Source organism: Malaya genurostris, chromosome 2 (assembly GCF_030247185.1).
Source record: "Malaya genurostris strain Urasoe2022 chromosome 2, Malgen_1.1, whole genome shotgun sequence".
In the NCBI taxonomy this organism is placed as follows: Eukaryota; Metazoa; Arthropoda; class Insecta; order Diptera; family Culicidae; genus Malaya; species Malaya genurostris.
In genome coordinates this window covers 5408412-5429081 of record NC_080571.1, presented here as the reverse complement: position 1 = coordinate 5429081, position 20670 = coordinate 5408412, and the positions used below count along the sequence as shown (strand labels likewise).

The 20670-nt window shown below is 36.6% G+C and overlaps 1 protein-coding gene across 2 annotated transcripts in view; it reads right to left on the bottom strand.

Moving 5' to 3' along the window:
• The window catches only part of LOC131429952 (protein tramtrack, beta isoform), a 40680-nt gene extending 22704 nt beyond the window's left edge, over positions 1–17976 (bottom strand). Inside the window, exons 1-2 of one of the 2 annotated variants that reach the window (XM_058594494.1) lie at positions 17283–17976; positions 16707–16831 (exon numbers count right to left, since the gene is read on the bottom strand). The gene's annotated coding sequence lies outside the window, so the exon portion shown is untranslated. The remainder of the gene's footprint in view (positions 1–16706; positions 16832–17282) is intronic. The other variant, XM_058594493.1, reaches the window with a different exon arrangement.
• Positions 17977–20670: the final 2694 nt, after the last annotated feature.

The following is a 20670-nucleotide window of genomic DNA, read 5'->3' as shown; positions in this document are numbered from 1 at the left end:
CTTCAAGAAGACTGGTAAGGCAGTTGGGAACATGCAGGAGTTAAAATAAAATGGGCTCAAGCGTCCAAAAAATGCGATGCAACACTTGTCCGGAACTTGATGAAGAGCGTTCGTTCAAAAGTTCGAAAATTCGTGAAGGAATAACTTAAATTTCATCCGGTTTTCATTATGCGTACAATAAAGGATCAATTTTTAATTTGAATAAAATATCGTTTTTTATCATAATTTGAAAGAAAAATTTGTGGATAGCTTTTTTTTTCGTTACACTCCTTACTTAAAAACGAAAAAGAGCATTACATTATTTGTTCCTTAATCAACACTGGAGATTCTACAATTCTACACTTTGAGCAATCATATTTCAGGAATGAACAAATCCGTACACAGGAGAAGTTCCTCTTCAATAGCGTTCATCAGAGTTTCGGTTTGGTTTGTGAGGATTTGATGTTCACTAGCATTAATCCTCTCTCATACAACAAATACACCACTGAATCTGACATTGCTACGATCTGATTCGAGGCTCGAAACCCAATCGCTGGAGCAACTAGAAATATGCATCATCACAAAGCGGAAGTACTAGGAAGCAACGGATCCTGTAGACTGTAACCCCCTCGTTTGCCCGGTTCAGTTAAAGTAGGAGTTCGAATTAGTGGCAGAGAGGTCGGACAGCACGCGAATGGACGTGTTCGGCGTAGTTTGTGCGTTATTTAGAATTTTGTTTCATTACGAGAATAAAGCAATCTCGGTCTATTATTTTTGCTCATACAGTAAAAAATGAAGGGCTTACTGCCAAGATGATGTTTTTAATATCCTAAAAATAGCACAAAATATTAACACGAATAACCATAACCATCGAAGGAAATTACTGGAAAGCTATAGCAATATTGTTGAGGTCGGAACCCTAACATCCTTGTTTGTTTTGTGATGTATATTTTCATCACATTTGTTTTGTTTTGTAATGTTTAGTGTTATGTTTATTTATGTATCCTACTATAGTATCATGATATACAAATTAGTTTAACTACAAGTTGAGTGTTTTTCCGGATATTTTCCGTCGGGTTGTTCTAGGATTCGCTGGTTTAGCAGTATAGTAGTAGGTAAATGACAAACAATCGTGTAGTTTTGGACCGATTAAACCATCATCCAGTGTAGCCGGGATACCGAACAATTTTCAACATTTATATAATGAACACTTCTGAGTTAGTTTGGAAACTGGAAAAGGTTTGAAATCAAGCGAAAATAAAACGAAAATCTTAGAGTGCCTTAAACCAGAGTGACGACAGCTGTTCGTTTGGAATGACAGCTTTGTTCCAACGAGCAAACTACCTGTCAAATACAATACAAAGCAAACGAAACTGTCAACATTTCGGATTATACGTTTTGAGTTGTTGCCAGCATTACGGAAGAGATGTCGTCACTCTGGTTATAGGCACTCTAGAAAAGCTCATATACATTTGCTGTTACGTTTTTTTTTCTCTGTTTCATAGTTCACAATTAAAATGCTGACTGGTGGGATTGTTTAAAAATATTTGAACAAGTCGATTGTTAGTTTATGACGGAGTGACTTAAACACTGAATGATTTTTACAAATGATCGAATCCATCTTGAGAATTTTAGAAATTTAGATCAAAACAGAAATGACAGATTTAGAATCTTTTAAATATCTTATCATATTCAGTTACATCATCGGTTGTTCAAAGTATTAAGAACCGATTTTGCAAAAGTAGTTAGCACATGATTTCAACTACAATGACTAAAATCGTAGTTTAATGTAATGTAATTTTTTTAAATTTCTGTACAATTTGGTAAACATGCGACCTTGAAGTCTTCGCTTTTAACGCAGGCTTATGCTGATTCCTCACCTTGCTTTACAAACCTTATGAAGAATGGTCCACTTGGCAGGAATATGCTAATAAAGTCTGACCCAGAAAGTATGGACGCAACCAAAAACCGCTGCCATTTCGCAATGGTTCAGAATCTGTCAATTTTTACGGCTGCGTCCTGTTGTTTACACTCTTCTCTCACCACTTGGGCAGTTGTTTATTCGTTTTCATTAGTTTGTTTCGAAATGCGTGGACTTTCAGCAGAACAACGTCGAAAAATTGTGTACAAATGGTGTACAGAACGCGGACTGTCACTGAGAAAGATAGCAAAAATGGAATAAGTAAGTGAAAAAGCCGTGCGAAATGCAATCAGGAAGTTCGGTGAGGATAACACCTTTGAGGATAAACCGAAAACGGGTCGAAAAAAACGTCCTGCTAACCCTCAGTTAGATAAACCTATACTGAAGGCGTTCGAGCAAAAGAAGGAGGTTTCAGTTCGAGATGTGGCCAAAAAAGTGGGCACTTCGAAGTCAAATGTTCTTCGTGCTAAAGAACGTTTGAATTTTTGAACCTATAAGAAGCAGAAACAACCAAAACGTAGTCCGAAACAGGAAGCATCGATCAGGCCGAGGGTTCGAAAGCTGTACAATACTATTCTTGCTGGAAATTTGAACTGCATAATTATGGACGACAAAACCTACGTGAAACTCGATTACAAATCCTTGCCGGGACCACAATATTATACGGTGCGAGAAGGGCAAGTGTTAAACCAGTCCGAGACATCGATTGAAGTAGAAACATTTGGTAAGAAAGCTATGGTCTGGCAAGCAATTTGTAGCTGCGGTAAGATTTCGAAACCCTTCATCACCACTGCTTCAATGACCAGCGAAACATACATCAAGGAATGTTTACCAAAACGACTTTTGCCCATGATTCGAAGCCACAATGATCCTGTTGTCTTCTGGCCAGATCTTGCTTCTTGCCACTACTCGAAATCAACGGTAGAATGGTATACTACCAAAAATGTCACTTTCGCCCCAAAAGACACGAATCCACTAAATTGCCCACAACTTCGATCAATTGAGGAATTTTGGGCATTCACGAAGGCACATCTTAGGAAACATGTCTCGGCAGCCGAAACCATTCAACAGTTCGAAAAAGATTGAAAAAAAATGTCAAAGTTGTCGTCAAAAAGTCTATACGGAATTTAATGAGGAACGTTCGCAAGAAGGTGCGCCAGCTAGTCTACAGAGGCTAAGTAGCAAATGGTGAGAATAATATTCTGTTGTTGTAGTCTAATATTATCAGTATATTGAATAAAATAAGTAAATTTGAATATCTAACACTTGTGAATTATTTACAGCGAAATCAAAGTACGTCCATACTTTCTGGGACAGTCTTTATGGGAATGGTCTTAACTATAGTGGTTTTCAGTAGGCTTTCGTGGAGTTTAAAGTTTTAATGCAAGATTTATGGTGTAGCATTGAAGTCATCTAAAATTTTCGAAACGAAAATCTCGGCGAACGTTTGATTTCCCCAATTTTAGAATTCCAACTCATTCACCTGATTTATATGCGTTCGATCTTTTCATCAGGATATTGAAAAGACAAAGTGTAAATCAATAAACCCGAGAGTATTGGACAGCTGAAGCAGAATATTCGAGACAAGCTGCTGTGCCTTCAATCGGAAACATTATGTTGTGCAAAATAATACAATTTAAAAAGAGTCTATCTTTGTATCGAGTGTAAAATAGTGACATTTGTCTGATGTATTACTTCATATATAATTTCAACAAAATATACCTCATTTGTTAATCAAAATAATGGACTACCATAAAAGTTACCATTAATCGTTTATGTTAGTCTGTTATTTTAATTTGGGATTTCATTTGGTCCACCCTTTATATGGTGGCCACTTTTCAAAAGGTCAGTAGACACATTTAAAATTCTGTACTTTTACGTTGCTTTTCAATAAAAAATGGGTATTTGATTTATCGATTTAGCAGAGAATCTACGGCGGAATAGTTCCATTAGACATTGAAACAAAACTCAATGAATTTCGAATTAATATTTAAAATGAAGACAACGTCGGTAAATCACTTGTTTGTTTCGCTCTTCGATGCACATCGAACAAATCTAGCACTCCTTGACTGAAGTCGGATCGAACCGACATGGCCAATTCCTCGAAGACATAACTAATGTCGTTTTCACTTCAGAAAACTGAAACTGACCCAGGGTAGTTTCATCATAAAACAAAAATGAGTTGGGTTCCCTCTTAGCGACGGGGGTGTGATCAAGCCCGATTGAGGAATCAGGTTTGAAACAGACTGACAAACGATTTGACAGCTGCTAGGGTGGAAAATGGGTTTGATTTGGCATCAGCGAAAACTACATAAGACGAAACAGGATGTTCAACAAGTGGTAACGATAGCAATCACAACGTGTTGAACATGCAAGCAATCGACTAATTTTCTTCCCTGACCGAACAAATGCATGTCATATGTCTGTTCCCGGCATATGTGAATGGTGGAGACGCACGGTTACCTTCTTCATATTCAAGATCAATGCACTTCGTCTGATTAGAGGAACGAGGACGGCTATTTAAAGGTACACAATGCATAAATAAACTATGGCATCTAACAAGTGTCACACCTTTCTGTTTACAGTTTTGTCATTTTGGTTACGGGAGGATGTGTCATTGAGAATGTTATTGGATACCCATGTTTCGTTCGTGTGTCGACCCACTGCATGCGGTTGTTAAGGTAGGTGAAAGTCAGTGGCACGAACGCCAGTGTCTTCGCAGCCAGTTAGTCAAAGATCTCCTACGCTGTGATCGCGTTTTTTTTAAATGATTTTTTGTATTGATGTTGTTGTAGTGTCTGTTTGCGGCTTCCGAAAGGTTTTTTGTTGCTCAGTTTAAGCCGACTAAACAAGTGTAAATGAAAACATACCTCTGTTGTCGATAGCGCCGACATTGTCTGTAGGTGTGTTTGTATTTTTTTTTCTGCGGTGGTCGCTATCAGGTCTCGTGTTGGTTGTTGACGAATGAATGAATGAGAGGTGTTAAGCTCATCCTATGGTAAGGCGTCCAGATCATCTCTGAGTAATTTGATTTCGGGTATTGTCTCTTCGCCAAAACGGCGGCTTGATCGTGGAAAATGCGATTCACTAATGATCCATCGACTGTGGCATTGGCGATCCACGACCATGTGTCATGTGACTGTCCGACTCGGATCGTTCGGCGATGAAACACGGCTAGATGGCAAGTGACGATGCGCACAATTTAGTCAGCCAAATAGTGGATCAAATAACTCCTGCTGCTGGCCAAAAGTATGCAAACGATCGCTACAGCTGGCATATTGTGGCTAAGGCATTCGGTGTTTGCGATGGGTGGTAAGTGTGTTGTTTTTCCCTCACGGTAGACACCCAGCAGATTCGAAAGTGGTGAAACAACGGCGACCAGTTGACGAAAAAACACGGACAGCGGAACGACAACATTCGGTCTCGTCTTTTCTCGCTCTCTCCCTCTCTCTCTCGGTAGCTTTAGTTCTGCTGTATCGCTCACCAGTAGCGAATGGTATTTTTAAATTTTCCATACGCTCACTACTGGCTACTCTACTGTAAACCCATCGGTACCACTGCTGATAGAATTTCTTAAAATAAACCTTTTCAGACAAAAGATGGTGATAACTGATGGTACGTGGACGGTTCGCAAGCTGCCGGCTATACTGGCGCAGATACACTGAGCTCTCCACAATCGAGGAAGTTGTCTTTCCTGGCTGGTATTTTTAGGGATTTCCAATCGCAACCACTCGCTAGCCAGTAACGCAGGAAAAGGTGATCAACTTCGACACTTTGGTTTTATTTTTCTCTCCGAACGGCGAAGATTGATGATCGTACAGTGTTAAAATGATGGGATTTATCTAGAATACACAACACAATGAAGCTGTTCGGTAGAATTCATGGACCAAATGCTACGGATTGATGGTTGATGGAGAGACGGCAAGTGGAATCCATTTCGCGGGACGGTCTGTCATGTCGCTAGAAATGTATTTCAAACTTTGAGAAACAAGAACACCGAGAAAAACTAACGTTGGACAATGGAAACGGCCAGCAGCTGCAGCAGGGGATCATCACAATTGGTCCACTGTAGAGTGATATTTGGACACACTGCGGTGTGCAATTCTTTGGACTTACATTATTGAATTGCAATGCGGAAATAATTCTTAGATACTCATTGGAATAAGTGCCGTATGAGCATCTTAAGGGCTACAACATGAATAAACTTCCTCACCAGATACTGCTTCTGCTCAGGAATAGGATCGCCGGCCGTGAGACTCATGAATATTATGCCGGTTTGCTGAGCATTTGTGGACTGCCTAAATTTGTTTTCTAGTTCCGAGAAATGTTCTCCCAATATGTCTTCACAGAACTATTCACGGTATGTCAAATTACGCCGGTTTGGATCGAGTTTGCATTCAGCACCTTGGTCGGGTCGAAGCAGAGTAAACAGGGTCCGCCCATCTAACTTTTTTTTAACTAGCGGTTATTTCGACATTGGTAAACTTAATGTCACTTCTGATTTGACAAAAACTTAATTTTATCCTTCCGTTGAACGAAAATGGTTGTGAATACACTTGAGGAACGCGTGAAAATAGTGCAGTTTTAGTTTGAAGAATACGCCGATTTTTGCTCAAAACATTTTCATCTCGGCGGGTATGTTAATAAGCAAAATTGTCGCATCTGGGGGACGGAAAACCCGCAAGTTATCATGGAGAAGCCGATGCATCCTCAGAGAGTGACGGTTTGGTGCGGATTTTGGTCTGGCGGCATCATTGGGCCATTTTTATTCGCAAATGAGGCAGGAGCCGCCGCCACGGTCAATGGCGAGCGCTACCGCGCCATGATTAGCGATTGATTCTTCCCGTTACTTGAAGAGGAAGACTTGGACACCATTTGGTTCCAACAAGATGGCGCTCCGTGCCACACAGCCAACGCTCCGATCGATCTTCTGCGCACAGTCTTCGAAGATCGAATTATCAGTCGAAATTCGGATGTCGTTTGGCCGCCTCGGAGCTGTGATTTGTCTAGAATACACAACACAATGAAGCTGTCAAAAAAACTGTCAATCTTTATAACACTAAAAAAGTTTAGGCAAAACGACGTATAGAAAAAAGAACACATAATAAATGTGTTATGTGCAACGTCCACTTGTGCTAAACAAGAACACGAAATCGTTTCGTAGAATACCATAACTCACTATTTATTTTACTATTCTGATAATTAAAGCAATTAAAGCAATAAATTAAATTACGATATAATAAACCCAACTCTTCGTTTATTTATATCTGAGGATCATAGGGAAAAATATTTTCCACGAAATTATAGGAAACTTATGCACCCTGGTATGTTTTTCCGGTGATATTCTCTTACTTTACATCCACAATAGCTAAAATATTGTGTTGTACTGACATATTTCGTGCTGGACATCTTATGGTCGTGAAAGGGTTAAAACAACTGAAATTCTCGGTATTTTTCATTTGACAGGTAAATCGCATTTATCAAGATTTCCGGTTTCGGGAAGTCTATAAATTAACGCTTTCGAAATGAAATTATCGGCGTTCATACATGCGAGTTATTACTGAGATGTTAAGCACTTAAATTAAATGAAATTTTAAAATTTAAAATAAATATTCAAGTTGAAACTCGTTTTCATCATGATTTCAACATTATTTTGACGGTTGAACTGAAATGCTCGGAAATGTAAAATAAATTTACATAATAGATTGGATGCATTGATTTTTATTCCTTGTTTGTAAGGATCAGTGCGGTAAAATTTCATTTTTAATCGAATGATGTCGGATGCAAATGAAATTTATGACCACTGATCGTTAGCATATCGATACAAATTCATATGACTATTGCTGCCATTTTCAAGTGAAGCTTCCAGAATTCCTTGTCAGTTGAATAATCGTACCTGGTCATTTGAAGTATTGATTACTCAGTTTCAAGTGCCAAGTAGTCTAGCTGCTTCATTATCTTCGCTCTTGGTAGTGAGCAAGTTCGAATGAATTATAAATGTAGCAAAGTATTAAAAATAAAAACTGAAGGCGGAAACTATTAATTTATGGGTATTCTGTAATTGATCTTTCATCTATTATCTTGAACCAATTCGAATATTTACATGAACGTTATTTGAAGGCCGCTCTCACACTCTTGAAAAAGATATTTTGTTATTTCAAGAGAGCAACTGATGGTGATTACAGCTTTGATTGTCTAAGAGCTGTTTACCATTGATTTACTGATTTCGGTAAAACGACCAATTGCTAATAAACACGGTAATTTACTAAACAATATATCAGTATAACATTTTGAGTTGCAGAGTTATCAGAAATAACAAACCGAGTATTTTGGAAAAGGTTATCTTTGCCGAAATTTCGCGAGATCAAAATAAAGTTTTAAGTGTGAATAGTATATAATATTCCGAGAAGAAATATAATTTTCCGCACTGCTTTTGGCACAAAATTAAAAGTGTCCATTGTCGCCCGGTCTCCCATACAGGAATAAATTTCATGATTCCAACGATTCACGTAAAAATGTACAGTAGTGCAGAAATTCAAGATTTCACGTGTCATTTTGAAATGCCTAAACATGTGCTGACCACGTAACCACATAGTATTCGTGCATTTATTTCGGTGTTGTATATTTTTTCGACAAAAATCATGGCAAGCTTAAGATCAAGTAAGCATCATTTTTGGAATGCGTCCTTTCTATTTTTAAAATGTTGGGACTGGGCCTTCTCGCTGAAAGCCATTTCGATATAGCTTAAGATATCACAGAAGGGGTCATTTCGCCGAAAGTAGATTTTACGATTTTTTATTTCCACAGAAAGAAATTATGAATTTTACAGGTGACATAATTCTACAAACGATACAATTCATAACGATTTAACCTCTCAAATGACGCAATATTCCATTCGTACAGAAATTTAGTGGCTCCGAGTGTAATTTGCACTCGGCTAGCAAGTGAGACTGTAAGAATTTATATGCACGATTTACCAGCCAAGTAGATATGTGCTTCTGTGGCTCAGTCAACTAACAGGTGTGCTTTGTGATCTAATGTTTTTCGTTTCAAGTCGCTTTGTTGCTGTCGATCTTTTGATTTTTGTTCCATTCGTTTTAAAGCCGTGTAATCTTCAAATCACACAATTTTACATGTTCTTGAATGTAATTTTGTGTGAAATATGACGCTCCATTTATGTGCATCTGGAAGGATGTAAAATCACAAGAATTTTTCGAACTGTGTCAATATCGGAACTTATCGTCGGAAGCGGTGGTTTCTTGTGAGTAAACTTGTAATCCACTCGGTAGCCCGACCCATTCGAAGCTTCATTGACTTAGTTAAACTCGAACCCACCCCCGTTATTCATTGCGAGAATATGATTTTACTACGAGGAAAAGGAAACCAGTCGCCAGGGACGGTCTCTTGCATTCAAACCGGTAACTGGATTGCTTTAGTTAGAGCCAAACGAACGACAGTACAATAATCAGAACGATGCACAGTGGTTCGAATTAATAAAAACGTGGACATAAATCAGTAGCTGCCAAACCGTTCTTTTAATGCATATAGTTGCTTTGAAGAAACTATTTACAAATATATACCGCGTAATTTGATCACTAATTGATCATGGCCTACTTTGACAAAAAATGTAACCATAACTTTTTTTTCTGAAGAGATAGAAATTTTTTTTCTTCTACAAAGTTTTAGAACTATTAAAAATAATTTACTTTGTCAAATGTACCAAAAGTCTAGGTCGCACCGTTTCGGATATACAAAGCGTTTTTATGGCAACCCCCTTAAAATCAGTTTTTTATTCATAAATTGTTTCGAGTTATTTTGTTATGCATACTTTGTTTGGAATAATATTAGAATTTATAAAATCGCATATTTTTGTTGAAGGTAGTGCATAGGTTTGTTCTTTCCTGGCAAAGTTATGCAACATTTTACCTTTTTTTTTACCTAGGATAAAACCTTGCACCGAAGCGAAATATGCAACTTTATGCAGCTGATTTTTACAAAATTTGTAGGAAAAGATGTGCCCAATATCATACAAAAAAATCTAAGTGGAACTCGGTGGAACTTTTTTTTTAGGTCTTTTCAAAGTTAGTTTTAATTACTGAATTATGGCAACCCCCTTAAAACTAGTTTTCTAGTCATAACTTGTTTCGAGTTATTTTTTTTATGCATACTTCGTTTGGAATAATTGTAGAAAATATAAAATTTCATAATTTTGTAGAAGCTAATGCATAAGTTTATTCTTTATTGGAAAATTTATGCAAAATTTTACCTTTTTTTACCTAGGAAACCTTGTGCCGAAGCAAAATATGCAACTTAATGCAGCAAACTTTAATAATACTTATAGGAGAACATGTACCTTATCCAATTTATTTTCCAATGAGAATATCTTGAGTACTATTCGTGTGACTCATTTTCACTATGGCCATGCTGAAACCATGAATGGTTAAGAAACAGAGGGCGTCACGCGTCTGCTATTTCTGTAACTCAGTTTTGCAGTGAGCGTCGCCCGATCAACATCTCGTCTTAAAAATCGTGTTGCTCGCGATAACTCAATTTATTTACACGTTTAAACATGGAATCTTTTCGTAAAGGTTTGTACTTTAACAATACTTTATCATATTTTGTCTAGAAAACATTTTTCCATTTTTTAAATATGTGTTGAAGTTTTGATAATTTTTCGGATTTTCAATAATTAAAACTAAATTTGAAAAGGCCTAAAATTGCATCTAGTTCCACTTAGATTTATTCTAATATTGTCAATTGTAAAAAGTAACAAACTAAAAATCGCAACAATTTGCTTAAGTTGCGCGTGCAAGCATGAATTGTGCGTGTTTACGCGCGTCCAGACTGGTATTCGGAAATAGGATAGAAATATCTTTCATATATTTGCATACGTGCATAGCATGTATAGTAATAATCCATGGGGTATTCCACACAAAGCCTCTTTTCAACAGCCTGTACAATATAACAAAGATACAAAAATTCGTCCAAGGCATAAATGTACGTTCGGCACGTCAGAAAAGACACTCTGCACTCTGTTGCAAAACAAAAAAAGTGTTCTGTAAGTAGCAGAAACTTTACGTCTGCTTAGCGGTTAAAATTGAACTGCCGAGTTTAGCACTAAGCAGTTCAATTTGAACTGCTCTGCACTGATGAGTCAAAGACGAAACGTAAAACTAATAAATGTACGGTTTTTTCTTAGGTTTCAAATAAGCGATTCCATAAAACAATACGATAGCGTGACTGATACTGATTGATCGAATGCAATGCGACTAAGTGACATATTGTAATAATTTATTAGGTAACATTAACTACCTAGTTGATTGATTAGGTTGTAAAAAGTATTGGGAAAAGTTACTCATTTAAATGCTAACTTTGTAGTAGATACTTAGGTAATACAGATTAATTCTATGTAGGTAAATCCAAAAAAACTGTTTTTAAAATAAAGCGAATATCTCAAAAAATATTTTTTTACATTGTTCATATCTTCAGCAAAAATACTTGAAATGTTTTTTTCTTCGAAATGAGATAGAAAAAAAAATTTTCGTCATAAACAAAATTATTTATTTTCGAAATCGGAACTACCCTCTTAACAAAAATCAAGGTGCTACTTTCAAAAGAAGCGTTATATAATTTTGTAAAACTTCTTCGAAGACACGTTAGCTCTTAAAAATCAGTGAAAGTACCGACTTTTGACCGTCTTTTTCCAGTTTTGGAACACTGTGCGCCCTCTGTTTCTTAACCATTCATGGTTTCAGCATGGCCATAGTGAAAATGAGTCACACGAATAGTACTCAAGATATTCTCATTGGAAAATAAATTGGATAAGGTACATGTTCTCCTATAAGTATTATTAAAGTTTGCTGCATTAAGTTGCATATTTTGCTTCGGCACAAGGTTTCCTAGGTAAAAAAAGGTAAAATTTTGCATAAATTTTCCAAAAAAGGCTAAATTTATGCATTAGCTTCTACAAAACTATGAAATTTTATATTTTCTACAATTATTCCAAACGAAGTATGCATAAAAAAATAACTCGAAACAAGTTATGACTAGAAAACTAGTTTTATGGGGGTTGCCATAATTCAGTAATTAAAACTAACTTTGAAAAGACCTAAAAAAAAAGTTCCACCGAGTTCCACTTAGATTTTTTTGTATGATATTGGGCTCATCTTTTCCTACAAATTTTGTAAAAATCAGCTGCATAAAGTTGCATATTTCGCTTCGGTGCAAGGTTTTATCCTAGGTAAAAAAAAGGTAAAATGTTGCATAACTTTGCCAGGAAAGAACAAACCTATGCACTACCTTCAACAAAAATATGCGATTTTATAAATTCTAAAATTATTCCAAACAAAGTATGCATAACAAAATAGCTCGAAACAATTTATGAATAAAAAACTGATTTTAAGGGGCTTGCCATAAAAACGCTTTGTATATCCGAAACGGTGCGACCTAGACTTTTGGTACATCTGACAAAGTAAATTATTTTTAATAGTTCTAAAACTTTGTAAAAGAAAAAAAATTTCTATCTCTTCAGAAAAAAGTTATGGTTACATTTTTTGTCAAAGTAGGCCATGAACAATTAATGATAGGATCAAATTACGCGGTATATATTTGTAAATAATTTCTTCAAAGCAACTATATGCATTAAAAGAACGGTTTGGCAGCTACTGATTTATGTCCACGTTTTTATTGATTCGAACCACTGTGCGATGTGGCGAAACCGCACCGGTCAATTTGAGCCTGGTTAACCGATAAGTACCAAAATTCTTACTAGCTCCAAAAGATTTTCATCAAAAAGGTTTATTTACGATTCCTTAGATGAATCGGACTAAGACGGCCGAAAATCGCGAGCGTCGGCTACACTGAGGAGAGCAGATACTCCACCGAAATAATTTATGTTCATTCATTTTGTCCGGTTTACCCGAAGCTAGTTTCTTTGACTAAGTTAAATTCGAACAAACGGCCACTAGTTTGGATAGGGAGATTTAACCCGGTTTATATACCACCAATTCTATGATTGAGATACGATTTGGCAAAATTTCCTCTTTGGCAAAATGACCCCATCAAAGAAACAGATGAAATAACCTATTCGGTAAAATGGATTGCGGCTTCAGGTGAACCCAAGTAGCAACTGTAACTTATCGAAATTTCAAGATGTTCTACAATTGTTTTAGAATTATTATTTATGTTATCAATGTTCAGAAAGATTTTTAAACATATTAAAATTGATTGTGCAATTTATCCTTGTAAAGTTTCACAATACTACCGAAAAATCACTGTAGAACTACTTCCAGTACGTCTAAATCAACTATGCAGCAGATCACCAACTTGTCCATATTGCACTAACAGTTCCAGAAGTTCTGTAAAAAATTTCACATCGTCATGTAAAATGGAAGTAACTACACCAATTGTGCAACTTATAAACAAATTTCCAAATTATATTGGACACAAAATATGTCGAAATGATTATTAATCTCTTGTGGAAAAGAAATTAACAAAATGATGCTCTCCTGAAGATAAAAATTGATACGCCGAATCATAACATAACTGTGAAAAAAAGTTTCTGTTAAGTCTGCATAGTTTTGGCTGCCTCATAAAATTGTAGGTCAGTGTGAGTAGTTTTCTTCATTTTTAGAAAAACAATGATATGAAATCCAAAACATACAAAAACGTTATGAAATATTTATCTATTTGAAAACAAAAAAAAAAACAAATCTTACAAAGATGAGAATATTATCATAAATGTTGCGGAAATACAACATTACATATGCAATGAAAACAAAACTCAATCAGAACAATTGTGTTTGGTTTTCATCTTGCTGAAATAATGAGCAGATCTGACATCACTTTAGAACGAAAAGTTAAGTTCATTGAAGTTACTCTCATGATACTGTTAGTGCAACTTGTTTGCACAACTCCAACGCATGGGTTTGCCAAAATAATACCTACAGTGCGTATAACAAGTGTCGGGCCCATTAAGAATCTTTATACTGTATTGTTACTTAATTCAACTAGTTTGTTTAAAATCAAAACAAAACGTATAACATTTCTCTCTGAAATATTCACATGTTAATGTATACCTCTATTTAAATAATATAAATCATTACGTTGCGTGAACAATTTTCTATTCAACTCACTGTTACCATCGATGCCATATTAGAAAAAATTGAAGAAAAACTCATTTCGAGATTTTTCAGGTTCAATAAAACATTAGTTCAATCAAAACCGTCTGGAAATTTTAAGTATGCTTGAATATACGTATTTTAAACACCATTCCGATGATTCTCTTCAAAAATAATAGATTGTTATTTTCACAGAAGTTGGTGTACAATCATCAAAACACGTTAATTCAAAGGCGCTTGAAAATTTCATGCATACGAATACATGTTTCCCCATAAAAAAGCAGTTCGTTGTCGATTTTTCATTTACAAAAACACAAAAGATCAATTCTAAAATATGTAGTATTATCATTTTTCATGTGCAGGTTGTTTTACAAGATCCATGTTTGTGTTAAGAACAGTTGTATTGAAAATCAAATGTGAAACTTATTTATTAGAACTTAGGTTTGTTATGTTTTTGTAAACGTCATTCCATTTCTTGTTTAATGAGTTTTCACGAGTTTCACAATTGTTTTTTCGCTGATTTTATGACTGCCTCTGTGATGGGATCGACGCATGAGTTTTGTATCAGTTGCACAATAATTGTGAATAAAAGTTCGTAATAACAGAAGAGCTTAAAAATATGTTGCACAACACAGAAAATTTAACTTTTTCCATAACACAACAGTTACAAGAATAATAATATAAGCTTACTTGATAAATTGCACAATCAGTAAAAAAAATACAGGACAGCAACTTAACATGCTACTTGGGAAATGACTCTGATCCGAAGGAAAGTGCAACTTATATCAATTGTTAGCCCCTGGATTAATACATTCGAAGCGGACTTTGGAGTAAAGGTTTATTTTACCAAGTGGTATGATGATGCCATTTTTATGAAGGTTTTTGTGGAATATTGATGTACTCTGGAGTTTACTATCTACCCAAGTAGCAACCAGTAACTAGTTCTGATACCATTAAGTCCCCAACTATGTTGCAAAAAGAGTATGAACATGTTTTACATGTTATACTGCTTAAAACAAGGTAACAGCAATATTTGTTCGTAATATTATTATAATATTATTAGTCGCTTTCCAATCACGACATCGTTCAGCACTATTGAACTAACTATTAATTATTAGTTATCGTTACTTAATTCCAAACATATATTTGATCATACACAGATAAAAATCCATTGCCGATACCATGATTGAAAATCATGATATCATGCTATTATGAACATATCCCATGAAAATTTTCATGAAATCCATTATTTTGCTTATGAAATTTCATGAAAAGACTTGATTCATGACTTCATGATTTTTAATAATCATAGCGGTAATGAATTTTTATCCGTGTAGCTTTTAGCTACTAGTTGAAAATAAGTTTGTTTGAGGTTGAGAAACCATTATGAACACATATTTCACAGGGTTGCGCAAAGGAACCTGGTACATTTCGTTTTCCAGTTACACTGGAACTAAACAAGGGAGGGAAAAATCGAACATGGACGCGGAAAGCAGAAGAATGAAGGTTTATTTTCGTCTCCAAAAATTAAAAAATATTTCAAGCGGAACCTCAACCCCAAAGCTGCCACAAGCAAGCTATGAATATCGTCTACAATCGTGCTTTGAGTTGAAAAATGACCCAGATAAACAAAACAATCAAAGCTGTAAATGAAGATGCTGCCAAATTTTTATTTCGCGTCAAGGCAGACTTTGGACTGGTTACTAGACAGGAATATTATACAAAAACTGGAAGGAGAAACGTGCCAGAGATGAGTCTCTCGTAGGTTGCAAAGAAATATCTCGTGTGGCAAGATATTTGTTTCTGTGGTAATATTAACATTGCTATTTGGAAATTTCTGTACAGATTGAATAGGATATATTATATCCATTACGTAAAAAAGCCCGTAAAGTGTAAGTGGCCGCTGTAGAAAGTAGCTCATAATAATCTGTAAAGTGGTGATAAAACTAAGAAGGTAATAAAACTAAATGCCGACTAATATTTTCAGGTGTCTCAGGTAGGAATGTAACTGAATATAATATAAAACCAAATATGTGTTTCATTCGAAAATCAAAATTCTTCGCTATTGAATTGTCGACCAAGCTAGTTTGTTATTATTACTAGCATAATTTGCAACGTACGATACACGAACACTGTAAAAATGTTCTAGTTGTTTGGGGCACTGTTTCCACCTTCCACATCGATTGACCCCCTTCCCTCCTCCACCATCGCTAAATTGCACATTCGTTTGTCCAGAGAATCGCACCCCACGCTGTCAGTTGTCCAACGTGTTCGTGTGAAAATTTACCACCTATACAGTGCTGTCCCTTCTACTCTCCACTGTTGTGTCCTCTGCGCTACACGTTGTTGGGAGAAAATTTCAATTGTTCCCAAAAATATCCAACAGCCAGTCAAGAGTGTGAGCACAGATACACACACACATACACGAATATTTCCTTTTCGCCAGCGCAATATCTTCCACCTCTCCTGCGAATGATGGCTATTTTTCTTCGACCGTTGATATTGTTGATGTTATTATTATTTTTATTATTATTCTTGTACTATCATTTTCCACTGATGGAATGTACTTTTGCGACTTGCGATGCATGACGATGCGACTTGCCGCTGTCGTTTTTGATTGACTAGAGAAGAAATTTATTTATAACCAGTATTGAATCAAGAGATTAAGTGTAAAAATCAAGTGTCACCTAGTCCTCCTCGTGTACTGGCCAATTCGAACCGATCGCTCCGGTTGTTGCTGGGAAAATTGATTATAATTCGTTTGTCTCCACACCGTGGTTACGCGCACTCACACACCGGTTCTGGTCACTGGCTACTTGGATTGAATTGGAAATTAAATTGAAGGTATGAACCGAATTGACATTTACCACCCCTGGTCCTGGTCAGTCGACGAACGTCAATCGAGGGGTGGTTTGGGATTCAGTTATATTCGGAGGAAATCAACTTGTTATTTGCTTACTCACGATTCAGTCGGTCCTACCCAGTATTATAAATGTTAGAATGAAATCGAAAAGGAGCACAACTAGGAGTTATCACGGCATAGTTTATCAGTGACTAATCATGCCAGGACCCGCATGTTTTGATCTTATTTTCTTCTCACACACTTGACAAATCTCATTCTAACGAGGAGGATCGCAATCCACACAAAAAAGCACACTATTGAACGAACGCCCAGGATTCAACGGAAACGGATTGCAATTAGAACTGATAAGGCGGTCCTTCGAGTGAAACTTCACAACCACACGTTTATCACCCAGTTTCACCTGTTTGTAGATGCTATCGGCGATCTGCGTGATTACGAATCGATTGAAGATCAATTTCCTTGGAGTGCTCTACGAGCAAAGTAAGTCCGTCGCGACGATCACCACGTTCTGCAATAAATAGATCGGCCGAAAAGTGCCAATGCTGTTGCTGCTGGGCTGCCAAACGCCGCTGCCGCGCTGAGCTACGATGACATCTCCCAAAAATCCAGGCCGTATTGTACTATTTTTAGTCCCTGATGGCCTGGAGAACTACTACTACTGTTACCACTACTACGATGACTGGCGCTGCTATTGATGCTGTTGTTGCTAGTGCCAGTGGAAACGCGCGCGTGCTCATCTGCCAAACCCGAGTGGGTTGTAGTAGTGCGCGACACGCAAGAAGAAGATCTGCGCTCTCTGCGATCAGTGATCAGTTCTGAAACTCGCCACACCGAGCACTAAATCCGCGATCCAAGAGTGCTTTTCCACACCGTCCTCGTTGTGATCGTAGTTACCATTGACAAAAGAAGAAATAGCCGTTGATGATGACGACGATGACGATGCTGTTTACTTTTCGTGTTCACCCACGTTTCGACTTTGCCATGGTGATCCTCGTCGTCGCGCTCATCAGTTTTCCTCGCGGGGTGGCGTTTTCCACCAAATATTGCACAAGACCCGGGATACCGACGCGATTTACACGATCGAGCTTCGCCGACTGACTGGCCGAGACTGGCAGACAATTTTCCTTTGCTAGTTTTGCTCCGATCTGACTTTTTGAGAAATTCTGAAAATTCGCCAAACGACGATGGCAGAGCATCGGCGTTGTGAGAGAATGGACACATGTTGCGCTGCGTACACGCGTTTCTGTTTATTTCGGTAGATTTAACCCTGGATCGTTTGAAAAACTACACGTCGGCTAAGTGTTTTATTTGACTTTGATTACTGCACGAAAGCGAGTCCTTTCAAATTCACGGCTTTCTGAGCAACAATCAAAATTTTATAGAAACACTTTCGAATTAATTCACGATACACTTCTTATGGACTTGCTAAATTTTGGTTACGCGTTCATTTTATCCTAAGGATAACTGGTTCAATTGGTGTTTTGTGATTGCTGTCGTAGTTTAAGGAGCAAGACTTTTTGCAAGCGTATGAGTAATGCCAACAATGTGCGCGTAAAAGCAAATTCCGGCGCTTTTTTTTTATTTTACTCAATAAATTTTTCATATGGTTGAAAAATAAACCAATCAGTTCATTCTGCTTAAAATTGCTGTTCAAGAAAAGCGAAAATCTTAGTCTAAAACTCTTCCGTTTTCCTTAAAACTGCTCGAGAAAAATTATTTCAGTTTCAGCTTACTTCCACTGACACATTTGATTAACAACAAACACATTCCTATATGGATTTTCTCTTGCAGAAATTTTTGCAATATAAAGATTTACGTACCTTCTATAAGTAAACCCGCAAAAAAGAAACCTTTAATTTAACACGCGAAAGGCAATGGATATGGAATTTTGTCGTAAAACTATTTATTTTTTGTTAATTTTGTCGTAAAACTATTTATTTTTCCGGAAAACTGCGTTTGTAACAGAAAATATTTAGTTTTGTTTATTCTGTTTAGTGCAATCTAATACAAATGCATTGAAGCAGTGTTGCTAACTTTTTTATTAGGAAATTAAAATCTACATTCATAAAATGTAAGCAATTTTCCATCAAACGTTGGTGAAAAATTGATCAAAACTGACATTTCATCCAAGATGTCAGGCTTAATATTCATTTGAGAGTAAATTATTATGAAAAAAGATTGTTTGAAACTCAATCGTGCAATCCACTTTGATAAACTCGGTGCACTGCATATATGAACACATAGATCTATGGCATACGTATTAAATAAAATGTACGTAAAATGTCTACCTACAAAAAACTTTAAATTTTGAATAATAATAAGCATACACTAACATATCCTTTCCAATGTATAAATTTGTTTGAATCCGGTTTATAGGAATTTTTAGTTCTCTTTTGCATTTCCAGTCTACGTGACATTATAAATTTCAAACACACTTCATGCAGAACCGGAAATAAAAAATCATGAGAACATAAAACGTTCCATTTGAGTCTAAATTTGTGAAAGTCTACTCTGTCGTATCTGAGAAAATGGAAAGAGCTCCTTTCTTGAGTTTTTGACCACTATTTCCGGTACTTCCGGAACCGCGAAAGAAGAAAAAATTCTTCTACATTTATCTCAAAATTGTTAGGTTGTTTTAGTTGCTGGTCAAACGAACCGTTTTTAACCGTGTCGATTCCCAGTTCCCGGTTCCGGAAGCACCGGAAATAGTGTTCAAAAATTCGAAAAATGGAACTTTCTTCATTTTCTCAGAGACGCCTAAGTACATTTTCATAAATGTACCCATTTATGGACGAGTTTTATGTCTTCATAGACTGCTAATGACTTTTGTTTGGATGCGGCTTCCGGTTCCGAAACAACAGGGTGAAGTGTGTATAAAATTAGGGCGACAATGCCCAAGAGAACGAAGAATTCCTATAAACTTGGCTAAAAACTTGTTATAAATTGGAAAGGTTATGCTAGTATATTCAAGACTCAAATCAAAGTTTTTTTTAAAGAATCCTTTAGTAATATTTATGAAAACATAACTTGTATGAGAAAGGGCTCATCACACCATTGGTGGAATAAAACAGATTTTTGCATTATCGATCTATATGACGGGTTGCAATTTTATACAATGTCAACCCTGTATTTTCGGAACCGGAAACCCGGATATCTTTATGGTAACATAATACCTTCCATTTTAACTTACGTTTCTGAAAACCGGTCCCACAGGTTTTCAAAAATTTGAGTTATTTCCGGTTTGGAGGACACGATCAATGTATTTGATCATAAACTAACCAAGCCTGTTCGATTGATGAATTATACGGTTGAAAGTGTTCTACTCGGTTTTTCAGTGTCATGTATAACACGATCTTGAAAAGGTTTTTTTTATTTAAAAGATATTTTTATTCAGGTGTATTCGCGTACAAGCTTTGCGTGGCCGATTGAACCGAATTTTTATGTAATTTTTTTTTTGTATTGGATCTCGTTGTCAAACTTTTTCTAGGGGGAGAGAAGCTTCCATTTCCCTCCTGCGAGGATTGAGGGGCACTTTGTTCGTGCTTCGTCTCGTCATCCATTGCCGCATCGGTGGTATTGTTGTTAATTTCCGTCTTCTTTTCGTTTTCTTTATTGTTCGTAGTCTTGAGTTCGTTGCTAGTTGCTGTGGATGCGCCTTGTTGTACATTGGTTGCAGTTGCTGGTTGGTTGGAGGGTAAGTTGCTAACTGCAGCTGGTGTACTTTTTTCTATAGAGGATACTGATGGTTTCGTTGAAGGGGATGCTTCAATGTTGTTGGTGGCTGTCAC